This window comes from Miniopterus natalensis, chromosome 13, assembly GCF_054644295.1.
Source record: "Miniopterus natalensis isolate mMinNat1 chromosome 13, mMinNat1.hap1, whole genome shotgun sequence".
Classification (NCBI taxonomy): Eukaryota; Metazoa; Chordata; class Mammalia; order Chiroptera; family Miniopteridae; genus Miniopterus; species Miniopterus natalensis.
Window position 1 is genome coordinate 58,512,212 of NC_142093.1, and position 27,124 is coordinate 58,539,335.

At 46.0% G+C, this 27,124-nt stretch overlaps 1 long non-coding RNA gene across 3 annotated transcripts in view; it reads right to left on the reverse strand.

The window, feature by feature from the left end:
- Positions 1-344: 344 nt before the first annotated feature.
- LOC148091714 (uncharacterized) overlaps positions 345-27,124 on the reverse strand; it is a 28,478-nt gene continuing 1,698 nt past the window's right edge. Inside the window, exons 2-7 of one of the 3 annotated variants that reach the window (XR_015715560.1) lie at positions 13,963-14,011; positions 12,414-12,453; positions 11,897-11,917; positions 5,730-5,804; positions 1,552-1,686; positions 345-1,064 (exon numbers count right to left, since the gene is read on the reverse strand). This is a non-coding gene — a long non-coding RNA (uncharacterized LOC148091714). The remainder of the gene's footprint in view (positions 1,065-1,551; positions 1,687-5,729; positions 5,805-11,896; positions 11,918-12,413; positions 12,454-13,962; positions 14,012-27,124) is intronic. The other 2 variants (XR_015715562.1, XR_015715561.1) reach the window with 2 other exon arrangements.

Sequence of the window (27,124 nt, forward strand, 5' to 3'; positions counted from 1 at the left end):
ATACATACCTACCAATAATTATTTTAAATGTAAATAGTGTAAGTTCTTCAATGAAAAGACACAGGGTAGCTGAATGAATAAGAAAACAAGACCCATATATATGCTGTCTACAAGAGATGCACCTGAGAACGAAAGATACACATAGACTAAAAGCAAAGGAACAGAAAAAGATATGTCATGCAAATGGAAAGAGAAAAAAAAGCTGGGATACCGATATATCTGACAAACTGGAGTTCATTTTACTTTTATTTGTTTTGGTTGATTTCAGAGAGAGGAAGGCAGAGGGAGAGAGAGAGACAGAAACATTGATGAGACTGGCTGCCTCAAGCATGCCCCATACTGACGATCAAACGCACAACCAGAATGTGCCCAGAATGGGAATGAACCGGCAACCGCCAGGTGCACTGGACAGCACTCAACCAACCGAGCCAAACCAGCATGGCTGACTTTAAAACAAAGGCTATAATAAGAGACGAAGAAGGACATTACATAATGATAAAGGTAGCAATCCAGCAGGAGGATACAGTCCTTGTAAACACGTATGAAGGCAACATAGGAGACCTTAAGTATTTAAAGCAAATACTGATGGACATAAAAGGACAGCGTTATACTAGGGAATTTTAACACCCCACTTATTTCAATGGCTAACTCTGCCCAGACAGGAAATCCACAGGGAAATGGAGGCTTTAAATGACACCACAGATCAGATGGATTTTACTGGTATCTCTTGAGCACTTCACCCTAAAGTAGAACATACAGTCTTTCCAAGAGATCATGGGATGTTTTCTAGTATAGATCACATGTTATGACACAAAATAAGCATCAATAAGTTTAAGAACACTGAAATCATACCAAGCATCTTCACCGACTGTAACAGTATAACGTAGAAATCAGCCTGGCCAGCATGTCTCAGCGGTTGAGCAGCAACCTAGGAACTAGGAGAACGCGGTTCAATTGTCGGTCAGGGCACATGCCCAGGCTGTGGGATCCATTCCCAGTACGGAGTGTGCCGGAGGCAGCCGATCAATGACTCATCAGTGATGTTTCTATCTCCCCCCTTCTCTCTGAAATCAATAAAAATATATATTGTTTAAAAACATAGAAATCAATGAAAAAAATGTTGAAAAATACAAAGACATGGAGACTAAATAACATGTTACTAAACAATGAATGGGTTAACAAAGAGATCAAAAAAGGAATCTAAGGATATGCTGAAACAATAAAAGTTAGAATAAAACAACACAAAATCTATGAGAGTCAGTGAAAGCAGTCCTCAGCAGGGGGCAATTCATAACATTACAGGCCTACCTCAAGAAACAAGAAAAATCACAAACAATCTAACTTTTCATGTTAAGGAACTAGAAAAACGACAACTGGTAAAGTGAGTAGAAGAAAAGAAATAACAAAGATCAGAGCAGAAAAAAAGAAAATAGAGTTTAACAATACAAAAGATCAATGAAACCAAGGGCTGGTTCTTTGAAAAGATAAACAAGATTGCCCTAGCTAGTGTGGGCGTCGTCTTGTGCACCAAAGGGTTGCAGATTTGATTACCAGTCAGAGTACATGTCTGGGTTGCAGACTCAATCACCATGTTAGCGGGAGTGTAGAAGGCAGCTCATCAATATCCAACACTATTCAGCTCTCACATTAATGCTTCTCTTTCTCTTCCCCTCTCCGTTTTTCTCTCTCTCTAAAAATCAATAGAAAAATTTTTTCAAAAAAGGTAAGACTGACACACCTATAACCAGACTCATCAAGAAAAAAAGAGGACCCAAATAAATAAAATTAGATATAAAAGAGGAGAAGTAACAACTAACTCCAAAGAAATACAAAGGATTTCATAAAAACACATTATGAAAAACTATATGCCAACAAATTGGACAAACTGGAAGAAATGGATAAATTCCTAGGAGGATACAATCTTACAAGACTGAATCAAGAAGAAACAGAAAATCTGGATATAGCGATTACTGCTAACAAAACAGAATCAGTAATCAAAAACCTCTCAACAAACAAGAGTCCTGGACCAAATAGCTTCACAGGAAAATCTTACCGAACCGCCAAAGAACGAACACCTACCCTTCTGAAACTAGTTGAAATATTCAAGAAGAAAAAAGGCTCCTAAGCTCTTTTTACAAGACCAGCATTGTCCTGATTCCAAAATCATATAAGATACTACAAAAAAGAAAATTACAGGCCAATATCCTTGATGAACACAGATACTAAGATCCTCAACAAAATATTAGCAAATTGGATCCAGCAATACATTAGGAACATGCAACATGACCAAGTGGGATTTATTCCAGGGACACAAAGCTGGTACAATATTCACAAATCAATAAACACGATAAATCATTTAAAAAATAAAGGATAAAAATCATATATCATTAGATAGCAGAAAAAGCATTCAACAAAATCTAGCACCCATTTATGATAAACACTCTCAACAAAGTGGGAACAGAGAGATCACACCTCAGCATGATAAAGGTCATGTATGACATACCTATAACCTACATCATACTCAATTGGCAAAACCAGAAAGTGTCTCCCTTAAGATCAAGAACAAGACAGGAATGTCCACTTTCATGACTCGTATTCAACATATTACTGGAAGTCCTAGTCATGGCATTCAGAAAACAAAAAGAAAAGTCATCCAAATTGGAAAGGAGGAAGAAAATCAGTCATTATTCGCAGATGACATGATACTCTATACAAAAAACCCTAAAGACTGCACCAAAAGACTGCTAGATTTAATAAATAAATTCGGCAAAATAGCTGAATACAATATTAACATCCAGAAATCAATGGCATATTTATACACCAATAATGAACTCTCAGAAAGAGAAACTAAAAAATAATCCCATTTACCACTGCAACAACAACAACAAAAGATACCTGGGAATCAATCAAGGATTTAAGAGAACTGTACTTGGAAAAGCATAGGACTTTGAAAAGGGAAACAGAGGAAGATACAAACGAGTGGATGCATATACAATGTTCATGGGTTGGAAGAACTAACATCATTACAATGTCGATACTACACAAAGCAATCTACAGATTTAATGCTATTCTTATTAAAATACCAACAGCATATATCACAGACCTAGAACTATTATTTCAAAAATTTATATGGAAATTCAAAAGGCCCCAAAGAGCTACAGCAATCTTGGGAAAGAAGAAGTTGGAAGGAATCATAGTACTGGATATCAAGTTATACCACAAAGCCACTGTCATCAAAATAGCCTGGTAACTGGCACAAAATAGGCATATAGACCAATGAAACAGAACAGAGAGCCCAGACATCAACCCATGCCAATATGGTCAATTAATATTTGACAAAGAAGGCAAGGACACACAATGGAGTAAAAACAGTCTCTTTAATAAATGGTGCTAGGAAAACTGAACAGGCACATGCAAAAAAATAAAACTAGACCACCAACTTACCCCATACAGAAAAATAAAATCAAAATGGATAAAAGACTTAAATGTAAGCGATGAAACCATAAAAATCCTAGAAGAAAATGTAGACAGTCAAATCTTAGACATCACTTAGAGTAGAATTTTCACTGATAGATCACCAAGGGCAAGAGAAACAAAGGGAAAAACAAACAGATGGGGCTACATCCAACTAAAAATCTTCTACACAGCAAAAGAGACTACCAACAAAATGAAAAAGGAACCCACTGTACGGAAGAATATATTTTACAATGATACATCTGGTTACGGGTTAATTTCCAAAATATACAAAGAACGCATACAACACAACATCAGGAAACAATCCAGTTAAAAAATGGGCAAGGGAACTGAAGAGATACTTCTCCAAATAGGATAAACAGATGCCAGGAGACGTATGAAAAAATGCTCAATGTCACTAATCATCAGAAAGACTCAAATTAAAACTACAATGAGGTATCACCATACACCTGTCAGAATGGCTACCATCAATAAATCAACAAACAACAAGTGCTGTCAAGGACGTGGAGAAAAGGGAACCCTACTACTCTGCTGGTTGGAATGCAGACTGGTGCAGCCACTGTAAAAACAGTGTGGAGTTTCCTCAAAAAATTAAACATGAACTGCCATTTGACCCAGTGATCCCACTTCTGAAAATATATACAAAGAAACCTGAAACACCAAGAACTTATGCACCCCTAAGGTCATAGAAGCGCTATTTACACTAGCTGAGATCTGGAAGCAGCCCAAATGCCCATCAGTAGATGAGTGAATAAGAAAGCTGTGGTACATTTACAGATGGAATACGACTTGGCCATAAAAAAGACAAAAATCTTACCCTTTGCAGCAGCATGGATGGAGGTGGAGAGCATTATGCAAAGTGAAATAACACAGTTAGAGAAAGACAACTACCATATGATTCCACTCACACGTGGAGTCTAATGAACAAAATAAACAAACAAAATAGAAACAGACTCATAGATAGAGTATGGACTGTAAGCTGTCAGGGTTGAGGAGAGGGATGAAATGTGTACAGATATTAAGGGGGAAAACTACAACTTATAGCCCCAGCCAGTGTCGCTCTGTTGGTTGAGTGTTTTCCTGTGCATAACAAGGTCACCAGTTCGACTCCCAGTCAGGGTACATAGCCCATTTATGGGTTTGATTCCTGACTGAGGTGCATATGGAAAGCAACTGATCAATGTTTCTCTCTCACATTGATGTTTCTCTCTCTCCTTTCCTCTATCTTTAAGAAAAATATCAATGAGAAGAAAAACATAAATTTTAAAAACACACACAACGGAGCTTATACTCAAAGAAGACATTACAGTGAATATCGGGGGAAAGTGTAGTAGGGGGAAGTAGAAGAGGGTGCAGGGGAGTAAATGGTGTTGGAAGGAGACACTGTCTAGGATGGTGAACACACAATACAATATACAGATAATGTATTATATAATCATACACCTGAAACATGCGTTTTTAATAAGCAATGTCACCCCAATATATCCCAAAAACATTTTAATAACTTTTTTAAAAGTCCAGAAACAGCTGTGGCTGGTGGCTCAGTGGTTACAGCATGGGCCACACAATGAAGGGCCTCGGGTTCAAGTCCCAGTCTAAGGCACTTAACCTGGGTTGCAGGTTCCACCCCTGGCCCCAGTGGGGGCTCATGCGGGAGGCAACCAATCAATGTGTCTCCCTCATATTGATGTTTCTCTTTCTCTCCCATCCCCATCCTTTCCTCCCTTCCACTCTCTAATAATCAATGGAAAAATATCCTCAGGTGAGGATTAACAAAAAATAAAAATAAAATAAAAAATAAGAAGTCTAGGAAGAGATGGCTTCACTGATGAACTCTCTCAAACATTCAAAAAAGATTTAACACCCATGTTCCTCAAGCTCTTCTAAAAAACTGGAGAATAGAAAGTTTACAAAGTCATTTTAGGAGGCCTAAATTACTCCGATTATAAAACCTGAAAAGGACACCACAAAAAAGAAAAGTACAGGCCAATATACCTGATGAATACATTTGTAAAAATCCTCAGCAAAATATTAGCAAAATTAGTTTAACAATACATTAAAATGATCACTCACCATGATGAAGTGGAAATTCCAGGGAATCCAGGATGGGTCCACACACACAAATTAATCAACATGATCCACCACATTAACAAAATAAAAGACAAAAATCACATGATGATATCAAGCATTTGATAAAATTCAACATCCATTTACAAAGAAAATGTCTTAATAAAGTGGGCACAGTTGAAACTCACCTCTACATAATAAAGGCCTCAAATGGCAAGCCCACACCTACATCAGAGTCAATGCTGGAAGGGTGAAAGCTGTTTCTGTAATACAAGGAACAGGACAAGGATGCCCACTCTTCCCGGTTTCATTCAACATAGTGTTGGATGTTCTAGACAGCAATTGGGTACAAAAAAGAAATAAAATGCACATAGACAGGGAAGGAAGATGTAAAACTGTCACTATTTATAGATGACATGTTTTATAAATACAAAACCCTAAACACCACTATAAACTGTTAGAATAAATAAATTTGGTAAAGTTGCAGGGAACAAATTCAAAATGCAAAAATCTCTTCCTTTTTTATACATTAACAATGAATAGTAGCCAGAAAGAGAAACTCAGAAAACAAGCCCATTTACAACTCCAATAAAAGAATAAAATAACAAGGAATAAATTTAATCAAGGAGGTGAAAGACATGTACTCTGAAAACTGTAACACAATGATGAAAGAAACTGAAGACACGAATAAATGGAAAGATATTCCATGTGCATGGACTGGAAGACTTCATAGTGTTAAAATAGCCATATTACCCCAAACAAGCTACAGTCAATGTAATCTCTATCAAAATTTCAATGACATTTATCACAGAAATAAAACAATCCAAAATTTTATGGATCCACAAAAGGTCACAAGTAGCCAAAGCAATCTTGAAAAAGAACAAAGGTGGAGGCATCATGCTCCCTAATAATTAAACTATACTACAACGCTATAACAATCAAAACAGTATGGCACTGGCATAAAAACAGACACAAATAAATGGAACACAATAGAGGCAAGAAATAAACACAAGAATATATGGTCAATCAATTTAGGACAAGAAGGAAAGAATATACAATGAAAAACAGACAATCTTTTCAATAAATGGTATTGGGAAAACTGAAGTGCAACATGTAAAAAAGAAAAGAAAAAAAAAGGAAAAAGGACCACTATCTAACACCACAGACAAAAATCAACTCAAAATGGACTGAAGACTTGAACGAAAACCTGGACCCTTAAAACTCCTAGAAGAAAATACAGGCAGTAAGCTCTCTAATATTGGTCTTGGCAATTATTTCTGGGATCTGACTCCAAAATATATGGCAACTAAAGCAAAAATAAATAAAATAGGGTTTCAAACTAAAAAGCTTCTGTACAGCAAATGAATCCAACAATAAAATGAAAAGGATACCAACAAAAGGGGAGCTATTTGCAAATCATATCTCTGATAGGGGATTAAATACAAAATATAAAAAGAATTCATACAACTCAGTAAAAAAACACACCAACCAATTAAAAAATCTGCAGAGTATATGAAAATGAATAGTTATTTTTCAAGAGAAGACCTACAGATGGCCAGCAGGGACATGAAAATATGCTCAATGTCACTAGTCATCAGAGGAATGAAACTCAAAGGCACAATGAGGTTTCACCCATACCTGTCAGAATGGCTATTCTCAAAAAGACTGATAAGTGTTGGGGAGGGTATGGAGAATGGTTGTGCACTGTTGATGGAAAAGTAAACTGGAGCGGCCACTGTGGAAAATAGTATGGAGCTGCTCCCAAAATTAAAAGTAGAAACACTATGTGATTAAGCAATTCCACTTCTAGGTATTTATCCTAAAACAATGAAAAACACGAATTAAAAGATATATGCACCCCTATGTTCACTGCAGCATTATTTCCAATAGCCATGATATGAAAACAATAGATGAATATAAAAAGAAGTTGTGGTGCATATATACAATGCAATACTACTCAGCCATAAGAGTGAAATCTCACCATCTGTGACAACAGGAATGGGCCCTGAGGGTATTATGCTAAGTGAAATAAGTCAAGCAGAGAAAGGTAAATACTGTGTGTGATTTCACTCATATGTGGAATCTAAAAAAACAGAACGAAAATCATACATAGAACGCACTGATGTGTGTCAGACGGGAAGGGGGTTTGGGCTTGGGTGTAATGGGGGCAGGGGTTCAATTGCACATGGGATAGATGTTAACTACATTCACTGTGGTGATCACTCCGTAGTGTACATAAATACTGAATTATTAAGTTGTGCACCTAAACTGATAAAATATTATGTGCCAAGTTTATCACAATTTTTTTAAATTACAAAGAATATCAAGAAAGTATCAAAGAGAATTCTATAATTCTCAAACTTAAAGATATCATGTGTGTAAGCCATTGCCTTATAGGGAAATAATCTAATTGATTCACTTTTCACAGATAAATAAATATTATTCTCTAAATAAAATGATTGCTTGTGGACAGATTATTTTTTTAGGGGGGACAAACATAAAGCCTGTAGTGGGTTATTTCTATTTTTTAAAGCTTCAATTAAAATCTCAAATTATGCCAGTCATTGAAGGCAGAAATTCTGGCTCTCATCCCATGGAATTATACAAGCAGCATAATTTCAGCACCAAATCATGGCAAAAGTGATTTAAAGCACAAATAAGAGTATTCTGTAACTAACTGAATCTGTTAAAAATACAATTTTTATTCCAGTAAAAGCTGACATTAATAGTTTTTCTGACTACATATAAGCTACCAATGAAAGACAAGAAGGAAATGAATAAACACATTTTGATTATAAAAAAAAATACAGAAACTTTAATGAATGTTATCAATTTTCTTTTGTAAACCTCTAAGACCCAACTGTTACTCCAGAAACATAGTTCTCCAAATACAGTCAAGGAAAAAGTCGTAGTGCCTGAAGCTCAACTGTTTAAGACAGAGAGGAAAATTGCAACAGAACCACCAACGGAAACGGTGAGGAGAAATCTTCTTTGCAATCTGATTTAAATCAAGTTCCCACCGTAGGACACAATTCTTCACTGCCTCACTCATTACCTGGACTGAATTCTGAAAACTTCCTGATGTATTTTGGTGATAAAAGCAAATAAATGGCTCAACATGATATCACAGACCATAACTTCTTATAGAACTTAACATATGGTACTTGGTTTTATACCCTCTAAAATATTTTCTTGCTTTGGAAATAAGTCTCTTAGAATAATTAATATAGGCTAGAAACCATCTGACCGCCTTGCAAAAGTTAAGACACAGGCTCAGCCTCACTTAAATGTAATTAAATTGCTGGAATTTAGGAATGCACAGGGTTTAGAAAAGAAGGATTTCAACAGACCCAGACCGTCTCTTCTACCAATGTTCTGACTACTTGGGTATTACTCAAATGGGGAAAAACAAAAACCTTTATATAGACATTGGCTTAGATCATCATAGTTTGTAAGAATCAAACTCACAGAGTCTTTAGAGGAAGAACTTTTTAGATAGGATCTTTGGTTGGGCTTCACAAAGACCCCTGAAAAAATTAATTAAAATAAATCCACACATGCATCTACACATACATACATACATACATACACCCATGATCTTCCGCGATGGAGAGAATCCATAGCTTTCATCATAAATCGTTCTTGACAGCCCTGGCCAGGTGGCTCAGTTGGTGGGAGCATCGTCCTGATGCAAGAGCGTTGTGGGTTGGCTGCCCCATCAGGGCACATCCAAGAATCAACCAGTGAATGTACACAGAAGTGGAATAACACATCAAGGTTTCTCTCTCCCTCTCTTTCTTCTTTCCTCTCTCTGTCTCTAAAATAATCAATTAAAACAACTTCTAAAAGAAAAACAGTTCTTGACAAGTAAACTATAGAAAAACTGTCATTCACAACAGACTAAAATCTGACTGACTGGAAATCCGACAATTAAGGAATTAAAAAAGCAGCCACATCAAGACTGGTAGGAGGGGCGAAGATGTAGAACAGGCTGGTTAGACACCCACCTGCAGTGAATAAAAATTGGGAGGGATATCGCAGTTCCACAGGTCCCCCCCTAAAGAATAAAGGGTCCCAGGCCCACACCAGGCCCCCCAGCCCAGGGTTCCAATTCCAGGAGAAGTCCCCAGAACTTCTGGCTGTAAAAAACAGTGGGAAGTGTGGTGAGTGAGCCAGACGCTTCAGGAGTCCTAGGCAGTTACTTCTAAAGGGACTAATTCAGACTCACAGCTGTTGAGCTACAGCACTGAGAGACAGCAGCTTGAAAGGAACCAGGGACATATGGGTAGGAACTGAGTTGTCTGGCATCAGGGTGAGAGTTGGGGGGGCAGCTTTCTCCCAGATAGAAGTGCTGGGAGAGGCCACTATTCCTTTTTTGAGAACACCCCCATAGAGCTGGCAGGCAGGTTCTATATCAGGTTCTATAGCCGTCAACATGGCTAACACTGTTTGCACCTCTTTGGAGATTCCCTGAGGTCCCAACTTGCCCAACTTTCAGGCCCACCCAAGCTGTTTTCAGTGGCTTTTCCATATGAATGGCCTGTCTTGGCTCATGCTTCAGATCATCCTAAAATCTCTCAAACAAGCAGTATCAGCCTCCTATCTCTTGGTAAGAGACAGGCCCAGCAGTAGCAGCAGCCAGTCTTGGCTCACTGGTTTGACTCACCAGGGCACCTCCAAGGCCGGCACAAGTCACAGCCATCTGCAGATCATTTTGTAGCTCATGCTGGATGGCCCCAGGCAGAACACAGGTGACGGCTGACCTTGGCCTGCACCTACAGAGAGGCCACAGAGCAGGTGTATCCAGTGGACAGTTTTATACCATGTTAAAGGACCCCCTCAACCACCTCTATAAGTGACATGCTCAGGGGGCAGACTAAGTGGGCACCAGAGCCTGGCTGAAGTAAGTACTGCTCTGTGGGTGGGCCCCTGTACTGCTGATCCTCCACCACGGTCTGAGGACAGAGGTAGGTGGTTGCGGCCAGTCCTTGCAGCTGATCAGTTCACACGTAAAGGCCTCCCACTGACATGCGAAGAACAATCCAGGCTCAATAAGAGGAGAGTGTACACAGCCCACACAGAAGGCACACCTTATGAGCTCAGCTTGGATGATCAGTTAGTCTCTGTCATTGGACCTTACAGAACATCTATAAGCCTCTCTACCAAGATAGAGACATAGAAGCTCAAGCTAATACATAGGAACAAACAGAGGGACACTGCCAAAATGAGGCGGCAAACATGTTCCAAAAGAAACAACAGAACAAAACTCCAGAAAAATAACTAAAAAAATGGTGACAAGTAATTTACTAGATGCAGAGTTCAAAACGCTGGTTATAAGGATGCTCAATGAACTTAGTGACAACCTCAACAGCACAAAAAAGGACCAGTCAGAAATGAAGGATAAACTAACTGAAATGAAGGATAATTTACAGGAAATCAACAGTACAGTAAATGAAGCCATGAAGCAAATCAGTGACTTGCAATATAAGGAAAAAGCACCCAATCAGAACAGTAAAAGGAGAAAGGAATCCAAAAAAAATGAGGATACTTTAAGAGCCTTGGGACAGCTTCAAGCAAACCAACGTTCACATCATGGGAATGCCAGAAGCAGAAAAGAGAAAGCAAAAAAATCAAAACCTATTTGTAAAAACAATGACAGAAAACTTTCTTAACAAGGTGAAGGCAATAGACATCCAAGTCCAGGAAGTGCAGAGTGTCTCAAGCAAGATGAACCCAAAGAGCCCCACACCAAAACACATCATAATTAAAATGCCAAAGTTTAAAGAAAGAGAATCTTAAAAGCAGCAGGAGAAAAGCAGTTACCCTGTAGTTACCTAAAAGGGAGCTCCCATAATTATGTCAGCTGATTTCTCAACAGAAATTTTGCAGGTCAAAAGGGAATGGCAAGAAATATTCAAAGTGATGAAAAGCAAGGACCTATAACCAAGGTTATTCTACCCAGCAAAGCTATTACTTACAATCAAAGGACATATAATGAGCTTCCTAGACAAAAAAATCTAAAGGAGGTCATCACCACCAAACCAGATTATATGAAGTGTTAAAGGGTATTCTTTAAGAAGAAATAAGATTACAAAAATGAACAATAAAATAGCAATAAATACATGCCTATCAACAGTTGAATCTAAAAAACAAAATAAGCAAACAAGCAGAACAGAAACAGACTCGGAGATATAGAATATTTTGATGATTGCCAGATGGGAGGAGGTTCGGAGATGGGTGCAAAAGGTGAAGAGATTAAGAAATACAAATTGGCTGTTACAGAATAGTCATGGGGATGTAAAATACAGCATAAGGAATATAGTCAATAATATATATATATTTTTTTAATCCTCACCTAAGGCTGTTTTATCCATTGCTTTTCAGAGAGAGTAGAAGGGGGGAGGGAGAGAGAGAGACAGAAAGAGAGAGAAACATTAATGTGAGAGAGACACATCGATTGGTTCCCTCCCGTGCCCTGGGGATCAAGCCTGCAACCAACTGGCTAGGGCTAGTCAATAATATTCTAATGACTACGTACAGTGTCAGATGGGTGCTATATTTATCAGGATGATCACTTAGTAAGCTATGCAATGTCTTATTGCTGGGGTGTACATCTGAAACTAATATAATAATGTATATGAGCTGTAATAAAAAATAAAAAATAATAATTTAAAATAAAATAGTTCTTAATTGCAAAAGAAAAAAAGGTTTAAAAAACACTTCATCCAAAGTTTAGAGTAAAAATTTACCTTGTGGTAAAAAGGTTCTTGTCTTGACAGTGCCCTATATTTATCATACTACGGAATTACTCAGCTGAGATAAACATATAAGACATAAACCTTTTCCTAAAGCAAAACAAAAAGTATACATACCTTTTTTCCAAACCTCTTATTTTCAAAGTGGTTCAACAATCTAAAACAAAAATAACTGGTATCAGTTCTAAAGCAAAAACACAGTGCTCCACCACTTTCCCCTCACTCTGATGTTCCAGATAGGCATGGCAGATTTCAATTCCTCCAATAATTTGCTTCTTGTCTGAAATTAAGTTATAACACTTCAATCACAACTCTAAAATCAAGAGAGTTAAATGCACATTGGAATTATTCTCCATAGATGCATAAGTCTCTGAGAAAAATAATCTTTTTACTTTCCCAACTTACTATGAACAATATTAAAGGTGGTTCAGGCTCAAAAAATAGGCAGCTCACCACCACTGGTGTCTTTTCAGAAACGAAAAACCCCCTAATGGCTGCCCACAAAAGCTTAACATCTTGCTTCTGCATATTATCTCCAAGGGATCAGCTCCAGCAGAGAAATCACAGGCTATGAGGCAATCCCCATCTATGTGTGTTAACACCATGAGCTTGGACAGAACAAGGGCTTCCCCAGGAATCCAGCACCTGGCTTCAAATGAAAATGAGGAACTCCTCATCCCCTCCCAGGTGCACGGTACAATGGCCTATCCATATCTACACTTACTTGACTAAAACATAAGAAATTACTTTAAAATAGAAGGTGTATTGCCAACCAGAGGAGCTAGCTATCAGTGAGGGAGGTGTGTGACTTTCCCATCTGTGCCTATGGACACCCTGAGTCTGAGCATCTGAGATGGGCATTTTTCCTTATAGCATCTGCTCACGTGAGTGAATGCTGGCACTGGCCTCCATCCCTTGAACAGGTAGGTAATCACTTCCCTTGCTCTAAGAAATTCTGGAAAGGTTCACCCAAAAAAATCACATAAAAGTTTAAACTCCTTTTCCCTTTAAGACTTATAAAATGGACAAAGACTGACACAAAGATGTATCTGTAGCATAACAAGAATTATTAAGCCTCCTATTAAATAAGGGAGCAGCCTGGCCGACATGGCTCAGTGGCTGAGCACAGACCTATGAACCAGGAGGTGACAGTTTGATTCCTGGTCAGGACACATTCCTGGGTTGTGGGCTAGATCCCCAGTAGGGGGACTGTAGGAGGCAGCCGATCAATGATTCTCTCTCATCAGTGATGTTTGTAGCTCTCTCTCCCTCTCCCTTCCTCTGAGAGGAAAAAAAAATCCATAAATAAGGGATCTTTTTTTTTAACCCTTACCTGAGGACATGTTAGAGAGTGGAAGGGGAGAGACAGAAACATCGCTATGAGAGAGAATCACTGATCAGTTGCCTTCTGTGTGTGCCCCAACTGGGGATCGAACCAGTAACCCACGTATGTGCCCTGACTAGGAATAGAACTGGCAACCTTTTGGTGCACAGGATGACACTCAACCAACTGAGCCACTGTGGCTGGGCAGGGATCATTTTTGAGAGATTGTCTCCAAATCGTGGATAAGCATCAAGCTGCTACAATAAACACATCAGTACAAGGAAAGCAACAAAAGTAGATAATATATAGAAAAAATAGAATCAAAATATGGACGAGACTAACCTCTTCAATCTTCCTTTCAATTTTTATTTCACCATTTTCCTGGATGGACCTGTTGAATAGAAAGCTACAAAGCTGAGATTAATTGAAAGGCTTTATGACTTTAATAGTTATTTCTGAACAAATTTCCACAACACAAATCAAAGGCTGCAGACCACCTCCCTATCCTTCCCAAATATCAGTCATATGTGCCAGTTCCCTCAGGAAGGGGATGCACTAGTGGAAAATAGGTCAACCAGGGAAAGGAAATACCCTAAATCCATCTCGCATGCTCACTACTGCCTTAGTGTTATTTCTATTAAATAAAATAATCTTGCTTTCACATAATACCCTACAAGGGATTTCAAAGCAGGGGTGTGTCTACAGGAGTACAATTCTGACTGCTGGGCTTTCCTGGGATTTAATACAAAATGGAGTTTTTCCAATTAAATAAACAGAGAGCCTTTAAATGGGGTGGGAACAACCCACCTAGCCACACACAGAAGCCTTAGGAGACAAACACAAGCCCTGGTACATGGATCAGCTCAACAAGGCCCTGTCTGCAAAACCAACCCAGTATGAAGGCGTGGCCTTGTTGAGCTGATCCATGCACCAGGGCTCACCAACTTGCCATAGTGATGTTAGTGTTTACTGAATGGGGGAACCCATGGGGGACTCGCCTTCTTTTTTCTGTGTTTCCTAAAATCTGTCCTCACTCATCTACCAGCCATCCACCTAATAAAGTTGGTGCCTACGGATGCACGCAGGGTAAGACCCTGAGCAAAAAACATCATGCTTGTGGTAAGCAACATGCATGTAAGGTGCAGGGAGGACCCCAAGAGCAGTTGCCAGAAAAGACTGATCCCAAAGGAGGTAAGGCGTGGGTGACTAGAAACAGTAGGGGTCCACCTGGGACTACAGGGAAGAAACAGCTTAACACCCCCACCCCCCCAGCAGGAAAAGGTGGGGCACTGGACACCAATGAGACACTAGGGAACGTGACCAGATCACAAAGATATAGTCCTTCCGGATGGGGAGCAACGGCAGGCTGCACAGTGGTGACAGAGACAGTCACCCCCACAAACACAGGTCTCTTTTTCAAAATGGGAACACTTATTATTGAGTCACTGCCAGGGGCCACATAGCCTGTGGTGTTACAGCAAAGGCTCCTAACCCACAGTGCCCTTTAGGTCGAAAAGGCTCTCAGGACCTAACAATGCCAAGAATGAGGTGAGGGTGGAGCAGTGCAGGGGGGTTCTGCATTCTCCAGTCCCAACTGATAAAACCCAGGCAGGCCTCCTCATTCAGAATCCCAGGACAGGGGCCAGGGCTGTCAGTATTCTTTAAGTGTCCCAGGTGACTCTGACACCTGGGGAAGATGAGACCCTTCCACCCTGAGGGATGTAGTAACCAGTCACAGCCACACCTGACTCTCCAGAGCTTATCACCTGTGTAACCATCCATAAATTTTCCCAATTTGTCTCCACTTTAGTTTTCTCACTTCTAAATAGGGAATAATCACAGTACCTACTTCCTAGTAGTGTTGAGATAATTAAATGACACAATGAAAGAGACTCATGCCTGCACATACACGGGAAGCACTAAGCAAATTTTGGTAGTATTATTGTCATAACAATAATTAGGCAGCTTTAAGTGGTCTTTCCCCTCAGGTGCCAGCTCTCTTAAAATTGAACACACACTTCCTCCCTTGCAAACTACCCACAGCTAACACCCACCCCAGCCTGAAACCTTGCCTAGCAACCAGAAGCCCTGCTAGAGTCCTCAGCTCCATCTCCCAAGCAGCTGGGCTCCACTAGACAGACAGGGTCTAATCACACAAGTCTTCCTAGTGCTTTCCCAGGTCCCCTCTCACCTCTGGAATCAGATCTTGTAACTCAACCCATTAGCAGGTGGTTTTATTTCAGTGTGTGTCCCGTGACCAGGATTCAAAGAGCTCACATTGGGAGCTACTTCTGGTTCCATTTTTGTACTTGGTAAGGTATTAATAACAACAATTAAAATATCCTCCAATCAAATAGATGTTTAAAATAAACTCCCATCAAACAGCTCCTAAATTTTAAAAAAACACAACGGTTTCTGCCTCTGAGACGCAGGGTCCAACAGCTGCCCTAGCTCGGGTGCCACCCTGAGTGACCACAGCGATGAGAACCGCACATGGGGAAGCGCCTGCCCGCTGGGCAAGGAGAGCCCACAGCGGAGCCCCTGAACCGGCGCCCACACACCTGGGAGCTGCTGCTGGCCGGCGAGGGTCAGCAATACTTGGCTCCCCAACAGTTAAATGCTGAGTAATTTTCCTGCGGAGCAAAGTCTAGCAGGGTCTATCCCAGAGGCAACAGTATTTTTATCCTACTTAACCAGCAGGGCAGGGCAGCGCATTCCCCAGGGTGTCCCCGCGCAGCAGGCTCCCCTAGGGCTGGCAGACTCCCGGGCGATGGGGACAGCAGCCCCACGCGTGGGGGAGCGGGTATTTGGGGCAGTGGACTGGGGCTTCGGTTCACGAGGTTGCCCAAGGACAGCAGCGCCTCGACCAAGTGGGACCGCAGTCACTGAGCTCAGGACAGGGGCCCGCGGCCGGGCAGCCAGGAGTCCGCACTGGGCCTAACCCGTCGAAGGTCTTGACCCAAGTTGGACAGCTGCTTTGCCGGGAAAGTGGAAAGGACAAGAACCCAAAGCCCCCAGAAAAGGGTGGGAGCATAAAGCGCACCTCCCGGCGGGGAGGCCTCCGGGGCAGCAGGGCCACCCTTGGGGCCGCACACAGCGCTCCCACCCCCGCACCGCATCCGGTGGCCCAGGAATGAAAGAGCCCCCTCTCCCCTGCTGCAGGGGCTCACTCTCAGGCTACAGAGGCGAGCAGCGCGATGCCCAGGAGCAGCTTCCTCCTCCTGCGGTGCAGGGCACACTCCGGGCTCAGCAGCGCCTCGCTCACCCTCCTGCACAAGGCGCGGCCACTGCGGCTGCTGAGAGGCCCCGCCTCCGAGCCCGGGGTTTCCTGCAGAGGGAACCACTGCGGGGGCGCGGCTCCGCCCCCGACACGCCTCATTCACTCTTCAAATGTCCACCCTGCGCTTCCATCCCCGCAGGCGCACTGAGGGGTCTCGCTTCCTTTTTCTAAGAATGTAGCTGGAGGGGTGGGGCCGGCGCAGCGCATGGGCCTGAGGCGTGTTTCCCCAAGGCAGCTGTTGGTGCCCGAGCCCCGAAGGTGCATCTCCAGTCTGAGGGCGGCACCTGGGTCACCAGGTTTCCGAGCCCAACTCACCTGATGGCACTAGGTGGGCAGTCAAATGATGCCTGAAAAGAAGCATTTGTGCTAAATTAAGCCCTGCCTCTGATGGTATTTGCAGGCCTCCCCTCAGAGAGTTGAGCAAGGGATACAGAACCTTAAAAGTAATAATGACTGAAAACTTCCCAACTCTGGTGAAGAAAAAGGACACACAAGTCCAAAAAGTGCAGAGTCCCAAACAAGATGAACCCAAAGAGGCCGGCACCAAGGCACATCAAAATGAAAATGGCAAAGGCGAAAGACACAAAGAATCTTAAAAGCAGCAAGAGAAAGGCTGTCAGTTACCAACTGACTCATGGAAGGGCCAGTTCCCCACCAGAAGCCAGGTCAGCCCAGCACCCACGTGTGTCTGTGGGGGACGGGTTCCCAGGGGCTGTGTGGACAATGCTGGAAAACGCCATCACCTCAGCTCCGGCCAGCGAGTGACGAGGCTGCTATACAGGGGCCATCGCCCACTCTGGTCCCAGCCATCAGGACACCCCCACTGCAGGCCTGCACCCTCTACTTGGGTGACTCAGAGCCCCAGAGGTCACCTGCCTCCAGCTCACAGCCCCAGGCTGCAGGCACACCTCTCCAACGCTGCAGGGAACCCCATGACCTCCCTGACAGGACAGGGTCCCTGCCCAGGGCCTTCCCATGAGAGAGAATCCCCCACCCCCTGAAAAGGGCCTTAATTTAGCAGACACACAGAGTCCCAGCTGGGAAGCTGGGTGCAGGACAGCAGCCACTGCAGGAAGCCCAGACACAGGCTGGGGAGCCCTGAAAGCACCTGAGTAGGGCCATGTGACCCTGCTGAACAGCCTGTGGACTATACCTGCCACTGCAGACTTTGGAGACCGAATGATGGCCCTGATGGCCCGGCTCCAGGTGACACAGCCAGAAGATCGGGAGCCTGGCCGGAGCTGCCCTAGGGTCAGCCTGGACAGGGTGTAGGCAATGCCTTCCTTGGGCTTCTTGCCAGTCTACCATCTCCAGTCCCTCCCCCAACTTCTGATTGGGCACAGGGGAGGGTTAGGAGGAGTGCGGGATGCTTGGGGATGGGCCTGGAAGCAGGAACCCCATTTTCCGGCTCCACAAACATTCAGCTATCCTGAGGGTTCAGAGAGCCGGCCCACCTCACCCCAGTACAGCCTGTCTCAGGCACATTCCCAGGCCACACTGGCAATAACCAGGCTTCCTTCTAAGGACACCCAGTACCCAGCCCGGTCAACACAGTAGTGGGACTCTATGAGGACCAGGAGGCAGGGCCCACGGCATCCTCCAGAGAGCCAGTGCACATGTGCCAAGCATAGCCACCCTGGGGCACCTGGGAAGGGGCAGCCTCTCAGGCACCCTCTCCTGGTCTGAGTCAGGGCAGAGCAGAACTGGCCCCTCTGGCTGTGGGGGCATGGCCATCGGGGAGACACTAGGTGACCTTGTGTCAGACACGGAGGTGAGAAGGAAGGTTCGACAGAACCAGGGACAGCAGGCAGTCGGAGGGGGAGCAGACAAGGCTGGCAGGGAAAGGGGGCTGCCACGCATCTCTATGACATCTACATAGGGTCTACAAGGGCCTCAGCCCAGCTCACAAGGCTGCAGGCCCACTGTACGCTGGGCTCTGGGGGTCACAGGCTTTACACAGGTGAGAAACCACAATGCTGCCCTCAAGTGCTGTGCCACCTCGAAGTGGCTGGACCACCATTTTCACTTTTACTAGCCCTAAGCTCTGCCACTACCACCCCCTGGCCACTCTGCACCTGAGATGCTGGACACAGCCAGCCCAGGTCCAGGGACATTAGGCCTCTCTCCTCCATTCGAGGGGCCACCCTCACATCCCTGCCTCCCCGGCTCCACATTTGCTATGCTGAAAAACAAGTGATGGGGGGACAGTAGGTTCTTGCTCCCACCTGTAAACACATGGCATTCGTCCTGGCCTGCACCCAAACAGCAGAAGCCCCACACAGCACGCAAACCCTGATACCAGCCACATCCAGCCACCCAGCTCCCAACCTCTCCCTGACAGCCACCCCCCTCCCGGCCCCTCCTCTCCGATTCTCCTGTGGCCACAGACCACCAAGCTCCACACGCATCACTGATAACACCCCTCGGTGTTCTCAAAATTGGGATCCAGTCACCACACACTTCACCAGCAGCTGGTCTTTCCTCTAGAAGCCTGGATGGGACTCCTGGCTGTCAGCCGTCTCACCCTTCAACCACATGTGCTGTGGAGCTCAGGGATGAGGGGGCCTCTCTTGTCAGCCACTCCAGGGCCCTCAGGCCACCCCAACAAGGTGGTCCTGTGTGCCTGGGCTTCACTGGTGAGGGACAGGGTCCCACCAAGGTGGTGTTAGAGGTCACTTCCACCACCTGCATGGGCACAGCGGTCCCCTGTCGGGACCCCTGGCTTTCCCACCCTGAAATCAGAATCCTGCCTGGTGCTGTCCATGGGTGCTGAGTGGCTGAGCAACTGATCTGGGATCCTGCCTCAGCCCATCCTCTCTTGAGGGGACATCTGTGTGGCTGGAGCCTCCTCTCCCCATGCTGAGTGGCAGTGCAGACAAGTGGGGGGGGCACTCACTTCCCTCTGAACCCACCCAGGTCCCAGGGGTAATAGTTTGACTACAGAGGTTCTTGCCCATTTGGGCTATGAACCCACCCTGGAATGCAGGCTCACCTCCAAAGAGGGGTACAACAGGCCCCGTCTGTTACCAGAGCTACAGGTCTGGGAAGGCCCCTGCAGGAGTGTCTTCCGCTGTGCCCCAAACAAAGGGGCTATCTGGATCTCAAATAGCCACTACACGAGCCCTGGGAATGGGTGCCGGCCTAAGGGAGCAGAGGCCTTGCCACATGCCTACCACCAGAGGCCCCCCAAGGATATTCAGGCCCCTGGTGTGTGGCACTGCAGAGGCGGGGCAAGGCGGAGCACCCCAGACTTGCCTAGGCCTCCTGAGGGCCTGTGTTACCCCCTCGACCACGTACCAGTCGAGTCCTGTGGATGGTGCTGGCTGGAGGGAGCAGCAGGCAGAGGAGAGCAAGCTGGGCCTGGTTCTGGGGGCTTCTGTCCAGGCAGGGAAAGCGACAGTAGCTAGGAAGCAAATCTTGAATAACAAAGTAAGTGCCAAGCCTGGCACAGGACATGCAAGAGGCCAGGAGAAGGTCTGGACGGGCAGTTTGGGCAAGGGATCACCCCAGGACCCCTGCAAACCCCAGCCTCCTGCTGCCCCCACTCTGAGAGGCTGGAGGAGAGACTGCCCAGGGGTGGGACCTGGAGACTGAGGCAAGAAGAAAACAGCACTTGGTGCCTCATCCAGTGTGAAGGTGATGGCAGGTCCTGAGTGAAGTCACTTCCACAGCTAAAGCATCTGCGATGCTCAATACTGGGTCCCTGTGACACCTGAGGCCCTCTGGTCATTAACATGCAGAACAGGGAACCCCTCAGGAAGCTCAGCAGAACTGAGAGTGCGGGAGGAAGTCCAGCTGGACCCTGCCAAGGGCCTGGGCAACCACACTTTCTCATTCCTAAGGAAAGTGGCTATGGGACCTCCCACCTACGCTGCTGCACCTGCCCACACTCAGGGTTCTGCACTGTGCCTGCCCCCACCACCGGGCCCACATCTCCACTGAGAGGCAGCCCTGGCACAGGACAGGCAGACGACTCAGCTTTTGGGTGACCATGAGCCCAGTGCACTGTCTGAGATGCATTGGAGGGTCGTGGCAGCTGTCCAGCCCCCGTGGGTCCCTGTGGTGGTGGCAGAGGGATGGAATGTCAGTCAGTCCAGGGCCAAAGTGCTGAGTGTGCCCTGAGGCTGTGGAAGGGGAGGGATGTCTGTGAGCAGCCAGCCTCTGCCTTTTCCAGGGAGCCTTCTCCAGGAAAGAGGGAAACCAGGAGTGAATGTCTCTCCCTTGGGCCCAGGACAGGTACTCAGCCCCCCAGAGTCACTCCTTGTCTGTGCCAGGTGTCTGAGGACGACCTTTACAGTCACCCGGAGCCACCCCAGCATGTCCCATTCAGTCTCCCTGTCAAGAGCAGGGAAGTAGGAGGGGGGGCCGACACAAAAGATGGCCCCGAGCCCAGGCCTCAACTCAGATACCCCAGCTGATGGGCAGCCTCGTGTCCCTTGCGGGGACCTGCAGCAAGGCACCTCCCTCCACTGGATCACGGCTGCCACCCCACAGGGCCCAGGTGAATGTATCAAGTGCCCATCACCTGGGAGCGCCAGGTTCAGAAAGAGGGCTGGCTCCTGGCATCTCCCACCACCCACTCTACCCTCATTTACCAGGCCCCGCCCAGGGGACTCGCCCTGCAGATGACCCTCAATGGCAGATTTGGACTCCAGGTGATGACCACCAGGCCAGGAGGCACTGCTTTTACACCCTGGGCAATGCTCCCTCAAGTGAACAAGGGCTGATGTTCACTGGAGATGCTCAGAAACTCAAAGTAGACTTCCAGACAATTGTCAAGACAGAGGTGTTCTCACTGTGCGCTATGCCGTTTCCAAGTCGCCTGGATCACGGCCATACCCATGGTGCCACCTCTGGGGCAGGAGGAACCTGACTCTGAATTCGAGCAAGTGCTACTTTCAGGGCTGCTCTGTGGAGTCACTGTCCAGCGATGTGCCGGAGCCCACCAGGCATACACACTCCACTCCTGCACTGGGCATTCAGGAAATGAGGACAGTGAACTGGCCCTCAAAGATGAGATGCTGTAGCAGCACGAGTCCCACAGAGACCAATGCCCAGTTCAAGCACCAGGGAGGTGCAGACTGGCCCAGGAGTGCGCACAGCAATGGACAGAGGGTAGCAGTACAGCCAGGCCTCCAGTCACACTCAGCCCACAGGCGGTACACCCCAAATCAATGTCTTCAGTCTCTCCCTTGGGGCAGCGCCCATCCCCCAAAGGCTACCAACACCATACCCAGCTTGAACCCCGCACTCCACACCGATTCACTTGCCCCTGCATGCAGCCAGCCCAACCTCAGCTCCAGCACCCTTTTCCCAAACACACACCCTCAAAATAGATCAGCAATTTCCACATCCTGAACCCAACATCTTTGTTCAACTACAGGTTACTCTGCAGGAACTCTGGGCAGAAGGAGGGGTACTGGACTCCGCCCCTCAACGAAGCCCCTGCCTGCCACAGCGCCTTGCATACTGGCGGGGCAATGGGATGCAGATAGTTGGGGAGAAAGGGCTGAGAACTGCCCACTGCTCCAGGGACATGCAGAGCCTGCCCAGTGAGAAGGCTCCACATGTCTGGTCGTTGTTCTTGAGGTGGGGAGACAGAGAACAGAGTAGACACACAACTGAAGGAAGTGGCCGAGAACTTCCCAGAACTAATCAAAATGACCCGTCCACAATCCAGAGCCTAGGACATGGACACAGGCAGTAACAAGAGAAGCCACACACAGACCAGACAGAAAGGGCTTCCCAGAGCCGCAAAGGTCAAAGGATAGGCTTTCGAATGAGTCACACCTGTCTGATGCTTATTCTCAACAGCAAAAACCGAGAGCAAAGTCAAGGAGGAGCATCCTCCAGGTGCAGACAGTGAACCTGCACCTGGAACTCCACAGCCAGCAGAGCACCTGCTCATGCAGAGGGGACCTGCACCTGGAACTCCACACCAGGACACACTCCCAGGAGTGAGGTTGATCGTTTTCTGCTGAAAGAGCAGGTTCTCACTAAAGGAAACCCTGAAGATGCACTTTCATGCAGAAGGAAGAGGGATATGCCCCCAGTTTGGAGATGACAACACACACATTAAACAAAAGCCTATAAACATGAAGGGGCTGGTCAGAATGGCAAGCACCATAGTCCCTGTGTCATCCAGGAAGAAAGTAAAGACACAATTCACTTTTCAACTTAACAACCAGGACACAAATTACCATTTACAGAGTAGCCACTGAAGACAGAGATAGTGACACCTGTAGCTAATGGAGGGAAATGGAGTAAGAAAATCAATGCAAAATCAGGAGAGACAAAGAAAAACACACAGGATGGCAATGTAGATGTGGGGCCTTCTGTCACCAATTAGGTAAATGACAGAGGACTGAAGGTTCCGGGTAAAAAAATAAAGATCCTCAGACTGAGTAAAAACAGAATCTCAATTCACATCAAGTAACCAGACACATCTAGATGTGTAAGGACACAGGGAAGCTGACAGGTGGAAGGGAGTGAGGCCAGCGCTGTCCAGGGGCAGTGCACAGAGCTGCTGCCGTCCAGTCCACGTCCAGACACAAGGCGTCACGGATCGGGAGTCACAGCCGCTCAGGCTCACATTGGGAAGGGAGTGTAGTTCTAAACGTCTGTGTACCTGGTAACTTGGTCTCAAAGTCACAGAGCCGCCAGAAAAGTGGACAAACCTGCCGTCAGTGAGAAGACGTGAACACAAAGGATGCAGACAGAGGGGCACAGTAAACGTCGGGGGTCTTGACTGAGTGCAGACACCAAAGACCCGTCCTCGTCAATACGAACAGAACAGAGCAGAGCGCACATGGGAACCAACCTCCAGCTCAGCCACGGAGAAGGTCCAACATGTCTGAAGGACTTGGAGTCACAATGACCATCATCTCTGACCCCAACATAACTAAGTCAGAAATCAATAATGGAAAATGGACAAGCCACAAATTTGACACTGGAAAAATATCCAGGAAAAAATCCGTATGTTTGGATACACCTTGCTGGTTGGTCACGAGTATGCATGTGTTTTCCGTGTCCAAACGTTGCTGACCAGTCATGGGAAAACTTGTGCCTGCACTTATTTTAAGTAACTTTAAGCCCCTTGCTGACGGAAAAGTAGCCAGCCACACTAAGTAGCCGGTCAGCAAGGTGTTAAGAAACTTTGAAATATCTCATCACATTAAAGAAAGAATCATGGGGAAAATGTTACAATACTTTAAATGGAGCATAAAAGCATGTGAGGTGCAGCTAAAGCGTTACTTTGCAGCTACACAAGCATTTGCACAAGGAAAGGGGGAAAGACAATAAGCTGTGTGTGTATCCTAAGAAATTAGAGCAGGAGCAGCAAAGTCAACCTAAGGAGAAAAAAAAACTGGAAGGCAATAAAGGACTAATTTCATTTCAAAAGCTGATGAGCCCGTGGTGAGACCGATCGATTGCGGTGTCTACCTGCAGAAAGAGTCAATGTAGGGATTAAAGAGGACATCCCGGCCCCGCAGATACCTCAGAAATAAAACAACAGAACGGGTGGTTGAGTTGGTTGGAGCATCGGCCATATGTCAAAAAGGCTGCGGATTCGATCCCCGACCTGGGCACATATGGGGAGGCAGCTGACCGATGTTTCCCTCCCACATCCATATTTCTCTCTCTTCTTCCCTTACCCTTTCTCTCGATTCAATAAACATACCCTCAGCTGAGGATTCAAAAACAGCTTTATGCCAATAAACTTGAAAATCTAGACAAAGTGGTCAAATTCCTAGACAAATTTCTGAAAGTAACCCGCAGGGACCGAGAACATGCTCTACAACCAAAGCAACCGAATCCAGGGGCAAACCTCCCACAAAGCAACTCCCGGCTCAGGCTATGTTATAGGTGACTTCTCCCAAACACTCCTGGGACACACAATTACGATTTTACACAAATGACACTGTGGCTCAATGAGAGACGACACAGTCATCAACTTATTCCACAAGTTGTCCCGGCACCAGAATCCGACATGGGCAGATGACAGGGATCACAAACCCCAGACACAGACGCCTGAACAGACATCTATACCCTAAGGCCCACCAATGAATGCACGAGATGCAGTTATGCTTCCAAGAACAGAAGGCCAGTTTAAAACCAGGAAACCCATGTACGTAATTACCAGATCAGCAACTAAAGGAGCATCACGTGAGGTCAATTTGGTAAGTGTCTGATTGCATTCAGTGTCCATTCACAGTAAGCACAGAACAAAACCCTAAGGAGCAACCATCACACAACCATCAGAAGAGCTAGAATTACAAAGATGATGAGCCCTGACCTGTTTGGCTCAGTGGTTACAGCATCGGTCTGCAGACTGAAGGGTCCTGGGTTCAATTCTGGCCCCAGTCAGGGCACCTACAGGAGGCAACCAATGGGTGTCTCTCTCACTCATCAATGTTTCTCTCTCTCCGTTCCATGCTCCCTGAAAAGCAATGGAAAGAATATCCTCATGTGAGGATTAAAAAAAAATAAAAATAAAAAAGATGCTGACAAGGAAGGTAATATAGCTGGAGGCAGCGGATGGTGATGCCACCACTTTGAAAAATGGGGCAGTTTCTTATGACGCTGACAGCCACCCACCAGCCCTGTGGCCAGTTCTTGCTGAAGAGAAGACACATTCCCACAGCCTGTGCCGAATGGTCATAGCAGCTCTGAACACAATAGCCCCGACCTGGAAACAACCCAGACGCCTACCACCAGCAGCAGGTTTAAACAGAGTGTGTCTTGTTCCTCCAACGGGATGGCCTGCAGCAGGGAAAAGGAAGAGTCCCTGGGCTACAGTGCAGACAGGGCAAGGCCAGGCCCCAGAGCCCCCTCCAGCCAGGCACCTGAAGTCCCTGGACAGGTGAGACAGGCGGGACATGCTGGGGTGCTGAGCCGAGATGCAGACCTTCTGGCCTGCTGGGGTGGCCGATGGGCATGCAGCTGTCAACATCCACACCTCCAGCCGAAGACCCTTCTGTGTGTGTAAATGGAACCCCTATGACCTCCCTCAATGGGCGATGGGACATAAAGGAGGTTGGGGAAAACTGTGTGGGAACACCCAGGCCAGGGGGCTCAGTGGATTGAGTGTCGGCCTGTGCACTGAAAGGTCGAAGGTTCGACTCCTGGCCATGGCATATGCCCAGGTTGTGGGTCTCGATCCCAGTTGGAGTGCGTGTAGGAGGCAACTGATGGGTGTTTCTCTGTCAAATCGATGTTTCCCTTTCTCCCTCACTCTCTCTCTCAAAACATCAAAATATATTTTTAAAATGTGTACAGGGACAGTACGATGCAAACATATGTCCGACCTCAGAAACTAACAATTAACTTGTGACCCTCAGCGGCGGTAAGTGCAAGGGACTATATAAGTGACCCAGACCCTGCTGGAGCACAGGGACAAGGGACACGAGGCGGGCGAGGGTGGACCCTGGTGCAGGAGGCTCGGGGCCAGCAGGGAGGAACCCTGTGTCACCACAAGAAAATACACAAAACCGAACCACCCTGCCACCCAAGAGGGAAGAGCAGGAAGGAGTCGATGTTGACAATGAGACTGAAGAGGCTCAGACCTCGGGAGCATCACAGGCTGTGCAGCCAATGCCACCTCATCCGAAGAGGGGCCCCAACACATCTAGGCAAAACAGGGTTTCCACCCCTCAAACAAGCTGCTGAGACCAACTCAGCGAAAGGAGGCAAACCTGGTAAAAGAAAGGAAAACATTTAACTGATGAGGACAGACAAGTGGACTAAGTGGCCTACATTAGGAATCAGAGAGATTCAAATGAAAACCACAACACATCACACCTACCAGACGAGCAAAAATTAAAAGTCAGGCCGTGCCAGCAAAAATGCCCGAGGGGGCCGGAGCTGGCACAGCACCCTGGGGAGCTGCCTAGTAGTAACGCTGGGCACACCCCCCAAAACCCCACTGCCGACAGGTGTTCACAACAGGCCTGCCCACCCACCCACAGTAGGTGGATGTGAGGGACAGGGACCGAATGCCGAGGGCAACAAGATCGTCACTGGCCCAAATCTGGAAACAAGCCACAGGTCCCAACAGAAGCAGGCTGCCTTCTGATGGGGCACCAGGCAGCAGCGACAGACATCAGCACCGACACCACTCAGACACTTAGAGATCAGGCACAACAGAGAACAGAGAAAACATGACCCTTGCACACAAGTCCCCACAGGGCACAACTAAGACCACCCTGGAGGGACCACCTCTGG